This window comes from Oryctolagus cuniculus, chromosome 7 (assembly GCF_964237555.1).
Source record: "Oryctolagus cuniculus chromosome 7, mOryCun1.1, whole genome shotgun sequence".
Lineage (NCBI taxonomy): Eukaryota > Metazoa > Chordata > Mammalia > Lagomorpha > Leporidae > Oryctolagus > Oryctolagus cuniculus.
The window spans coordinates 40,648,297-40,654,394 of NC_091438.1; the positions used below are offsets into that span (position 1 = coordinate 40,648,297).

General features: G+C 39.2%; 1 pseudogene; it reads right to left on the minus strand.

The window, feature by feature from the left end:
• Nucleotides 1-3,357: 3,357 nt before the first annotated feature.
• Nucleotides 3,358-5,609, minus strand: LOC138850354 (T-cell surface glycoprotein CD1a-like; annotated as a pseudogene).
• Nucleotides 5,610-6,098: the final 489 nt, after the last annotated feature.

Here is a 6,098-nt window from a genome sequence, read left to right on the forward strand (position 1 = left end):
AAAACTCAGGTTACTAAATTATTAAATATACAGTTTGTGTTTAAGAAGTTAAAACTCATTTAACAGATAATAAAAATCACTTTAAATAAAATTTGTTAGAGTACAAAAAAGAGACACTGCTTCTCAACAATAATTTAAATTATTTCAGCATCAATTATATGAATGTAATATTTCAGGTCTATTCATTTCTGAAGATAAAATGAAAATTACCCTTCAGTTCCCAGATCATCAGAGAGCTACACCCAAGGCCAGAACCTGTTGTTTTATGTAGAGTTATTTTGACCAGTTTTTGCTGTAGCCTGCCATAATCATCTTTAAGATACTTAAAATATTCAACCTGCGAACCCTCTAAAATTTATTTAAAAATTTTTTCTGAGACTGTTGTTCACTGCCTCCAATAATTTCTGTGAGTCCTTATGACACAAATTTCCTTTTTTTCCTCAGGGCCAAGTACAGACAAACTTCTTATTGTGTGTGTCTTCTAGATACTCTGACAGGTAACTCAGCCCACATCTGGCCAGTGTATAGGATCATCACGGCATTTTTTTAAAAAAAAATTCAGTCCATTTTTTACTTTATTGGACTTATATTACTCTGGACCCTATTTCTATATTATTAGTAGTATATTTTCATATCATGTACTTGTTTCTGTAAGAAATTTTAAATTATTTTTAGACATAAAGATTATTTTTAATTTAAGCATAGATTTGGGAGCAACTTGACAACTGAAAATGCTAAAATTTTGTTTTACTCTATACTGCCCCCAAAAGGTAAAATATACAATCTTCTCCCAATCTATAACCTCAGATGATTATAAAAATCCTGACATTGATCCAACATGGGAAGTGAGATACACAGCAGACCCATAGAATGGCAGATGTCCTAAACAGCACTCTGGCCTCAGAATCAGCCTTTAAGGCATGTGGATCCAGCTGAAAAGCCCATGAGACTATTTCAGGCATGGAAAGCCAAGACACTCTGGGGAAAAAAAAAAAAAAAAAAAAAAAAAAAAAAAAAAAAAAAACTAAATGAAAGATCTCCGCGAGTGAGATCCCAGTGGAAAGAACAGGTCTTCAAAGAAGGAGGTACCTTTCTCTGAAGGGAGGAGAGAACTTCCACTTTGACCATGGCCTTGTCTAAATATGATCAGAGTCAGTGAACTCAGGGGGCTTCCATAGCCTTGGCAGCTCATGACAAGAGCCTAGGGTGATTACTGATGCCATAAACAAGAGTGTCAATTCGTTAAGTCAACAACAGGAGTCACTGTGCACTTACTCCTCATGTAGGATCTTTGTCCTTAGTGTGCTGTACATTGAGATTTAATGCTATAACTAGTACTCAAACAGTATTTTTCACTTTATGTTTCTGTGTGGGAGCAAACTGTTGAAATCTTTACTTAATGTATGCTAAACTTATCTTCTATATATAAAGAGAAACGAAAATGAATCTTGATGTGAATGGAAGGGGAGAGGGAGTGGGAAAGGGGAGGGTTGCGGGTGGGAGGGACGTTATGGGGGGGGAAGCCATTGTAATCCATAAGCTGTACTTTGGAAATTTATATTCATTAAATAAAAGTTAAAAAAAAATCCTGACATTTTCATCTGTACTTCAAAATATACATATTCATACAATATTATACATTTTTGCTATCTTCCATGAGACGGTTTCCATGGTGCAATCCATTATTCCAATTCTGTCCCTTTATAGAAGAGAGCTAAACATTTTCTAATTTTTGTTTGTTGTGCTGTGTTCTGTCTTGAGAGTCTTAAATGCAAATCATGTGTTACTCCCACTCCTCTATCCCAGGGTTATCAGTTGGCCAGGTCAGACTTCTTTAAACTATCTTATTTATGAATGTATTCATTCACTCATTCATTCATTCCCTTTCATCTCCATTCCCCTGCCTCTCCCATAATTGATTGTATTCATGTATCAATTTATTTTCATGTGTTCTTTAAAAATGTGGGATTGCTTGATGTGTTTAACTTCAGTTACAGCAAAAGATCATATACTACATGTCTCAAGCATTAATGTATTTCATTCAGCACTTTTTTAAATGCCTTCCAAACACTTTTCTCTAATATGTATTTATCAATTTTGTTCAGAGTACTTTGTACCCAGTTCCTTAGCTGATATCTCAAATGGAACTGGTCAATCCTTACTACTTCCTTGCTCGGCCTCATAAATCTAGCAACCCAACAAACTCCTCCTAATTTTGAAATCCCAAGAAGTGTATACACAGTCTCTACTTTCCTTCAAGTCTGACTGCAAATCTGCCTTAAAGTTTAAACCTGGGGATTAAAGTCTTTCTTAAAAGAGGATGTTTCTGCTCAGGGGACACTTACCGTTTCTGAGTATGGATTGCTGTGACAGGGGCAGAGTTTTTGCTTAAGAGACCAACAGGAACATATATTAGGAAAGGACAAAGAACAATAGTTATCCTGTCTTAGGGTTTATCAGGCCCTGTAAGAGAGGAGAGAGAGAAAGTTTTCAGAGATTCTAAAGTGAATGTCTTGGCATACAGAAAAACTGTGAAATAATGGGTACGCAAATTTGGGATTTAACTCTGTGAAATTAAATATAAGCATCAAAGGAGGAGCTAACATGGAGAACGAGACTGTGTGCAACATTTAGAGTTAATATGTTGGTCATACCAGCAGCAAAAGCTAAATATAGGATGAATGAATGAGCGAATGAACAAATTTTGTCAGGAAGAAATCCAGGGGATAAAGAGTTCCGTATTTTGATTTTAATTGTACCTGCTGTGATGTTAAATGCTCTATTAAGTACTTGTTCCAGCTTATCTTTCCATTTTCAAACACCTCAGAGCATTTTTTCTTTCATTGAACTGAAGAAAAGTGTGAAGATTAGGGAACCTTCCTCCAAATCCCTTATGTTCCCATCAGCAGAACCCACACTTTGATTCCTGGCCTGTGATTTGACAGAAATATAGGAAGTGTCCAGGAGAAGGACTGAGACAGATAACATAGTTAAAGCAGGATAGTGCAGAAGGTTAAAAAGCATAAGGGCACACACAAGAAAAAAAGGAAAAGGGATAAACTCAGTTTCAAGGAATACCCAATCTCAGGAAGAGAGAGAAGGACGCAAGTGGAGAAGAATGCTGGATCCAAGAGTAAAAGTCAGAAGAGTACTCAGAGTGAGGATGGGAGAGCATGCACAGAACGTGGGATACTTTAGGTCACCAAGTGAACTTGACCGTCTGAAATGATAAAGCATGAAATTAATGAGGAATCTAGGAGTCCTGATGGTTTGGGCACTGTTTACCATGGGCTCTTCATGGATCTGCGTCTGCTTTCTCACCTGTTTGATTTCATTCGTTAATTTGCTTCTCTAGTGCTAAGAAAATGACTTGACTATTTCAGACTTTATGCTTAACACCATATCATCCATAACAGCATATCTCTTTGCCATCTAACATAAGAACAAAGCTTTTTACAAACTGATCCACCTTAGGACAGCTACATAGCCCTGGGCCATCACTCTGAGCAAGTCTAAGTGGGATCTATATGATGATTCTATAAGTTATAGATTACCTGTCCATCTTTAATCTATTATATTATCAGAGATGGGTTCACCCAGGACAGGTATACATATATACATATACATATACATATACATATACATATACATATACATAACATGCATTTTGCTTTCAAGGAGCTGAAAACTTAGATGAGAAGAGTGACATAAATACTTGTACAAAAGCTATAGGGAGTAAGAGGTACAGCCAGAAAAGCACAGTGGAGATGCAGCAGGAGTTTAGACAAGGGACAGACTGCTTTCCACTGGAGAATCAGGGAAACTTTGGAGGAAATGACATCTGAAATGAACCTGGGCTGGCGCCTCGGCTCACTAGGCTAATCCTCTGCCTTGCAGCGCTGGCACACCGGGTTCTAGTCCCAGTCGGGGCGCCGGATTCTGTCCCGGTTGCCCCTCTTCCAGGCCAGCTCTCTGCTGTGGCCAGGGAGTGCAGTGGAGGATGGCCCAATGCTTGGGCCCTGCACCCCATGGGAGACCAGGAAAAGCACCTGGCTCCTGCCATCGGATCAGTGTGGTGCACCGGCCACAGCGCGCCGGCGGCGGCGGCCATTGGAGGGTGAACCAACGGCAAAGGAAGACCTTTCTCTCTGTCTTTCTTTCTCACTGTCCACTCTACCTGTCAAAAAAAAAAAAAAAAAGGAATGAAATGAACCTGATGATCCATTAATAACTGAACAGATTGAGGCTGCTAGGACTCTAGTCCACTGAGAATTAAAACTTGAATTTTAAAACCCCAGAACCTAGTTCAGAACAATAAATCCTTGTATGTCACCTTTATCTGATTTCAATAACTGATCAATAGGCAGAAATAAACAGCAACAAAAATCATATAAAAAGATTTGAAGATGCTGTCACCCATATAGTGTTCAGGTATATCCCAAGCCCTTGGGCTGCTGGGTTCTCATTTCAAAGGGGGAATAGTCCATGGTGTATCATGGAATGAAAAATTAAGATCAGAGATGAAAACCACTCTGCATTGGGTAGGGTATGAATTCAGGAGAAGGAGAACTGAAAAGAAAATTTTTAAAAGAATGAACCAGTGAATAGAAGACCTCTCTCTCTCTGCCTCTCCTTCTCTCTGTGTGTAACTCTGACTTTCAAATAAGTAAATAAATCTTAAAAAAAAAGAAACCACAAACATCTCAACATTTTCAGCAAATCTCCTAAAATGTTTGAAGCTCACCTCCTCCCATTTCCAGCCCAGGCCCCAGTTCTTTCTCTCCCAGTAGAGGATGATGTCATACCCTCCTGAACTGCTGTGCTTCACTCAACAAGACAGGCCAGCTGCCTCCCCAGCTGCCACACCCAGGGTTATTCAGAGATACCATGTCCCAAAGCGCTGGGTAGAACAGTACCTTGCTGAGTGCTTGGCTGTTCCTGGTCACCCTGTATCCACATCACCTACACAAGCTTTGGGTAGAAACCAGACACACGACACACCAGAGCAGATGGCTTGGCCCAGGACTGGAGCCACTGGGCAGTCAGACCTCAGGCCTTACTGCAGTAGACAGGAAAGATATTCAGACAAGAATTCTAATATACCTTGAGATCCAGATCTTCACATCAATTGAGAAAGGCACCTCTTCTCTTCCTCTGTGGGCCATTTCTTTCTTTCTTTTTAAATTTTTAAAATTAATTAATGTATTTTTAAGGTGAACAAATTTCTTTTATTTTATATATATATTTTTTTTAACTTTTATAATTCTTATCCTAAATTTAAAGCCAGTTGCAGGAAAGATTGAACTTTATAAAGGAAATGTTTAATATGAGGGTATACAACTTATCTTTTTACCAAAGATGTGCCTTGCTTGCATCAAGAAATCCTAAGTCCAAACATGGGCAGGTGTCACTCAGTGCCCTGTGCACTCTTTCCTGGAGCCTTCATACAGACTGAGTACTCTGCAGACATGCTGGGCCCTACCTACACCCTGTGGAGATGGCAACCAGGAATTGTTCTAGAAGTCCAGGAAATCTGAGCCTTGATAAGCATTCCACAGGAAGCCTACTGAGGATTTCCCAGAGTGCAGCTCACAAGCCTGGTGCCTCATTAAACACAAAAGGCTCTGGGAGAGAGTAGTGATGAGTTAGAAGAAAGCATGCAAAGAAATATAAAACCCAATACAATAGAAGGAGGAAAAGCAAAAGATAATAGAAGTAGAAGGAGGTGTTTGGGAGGTTTGAGGGGCTTGAAACAAAGCTTGTTTTCATAAGAGATTCAGGAAAAGGGGAATTAGGTGTAGGAGGGGGAGGAGGAAGGTATGAATGACACGAGCAAGGTGGGGAACTCTTCAAAGAAGATGAGGTGAGTAGTGTGGGAAGGAAGGACTTAATGTGAGAGAGTTAAAATTATATCAATCTAGTATAAATGGAATGCAATAGGTTACAATGAATGTACAGAGACAGCTGAAGGGGTGGAATAGAGGAGGAAATCACACTTTAAGCATTCAATCAACAGTGAAAAAGGTAGGATATCTACTTGGAGGTCAGAGAAAAGGGTGGACAAAGGATACTGCCAATGGGAGATAATGAAGAACAAC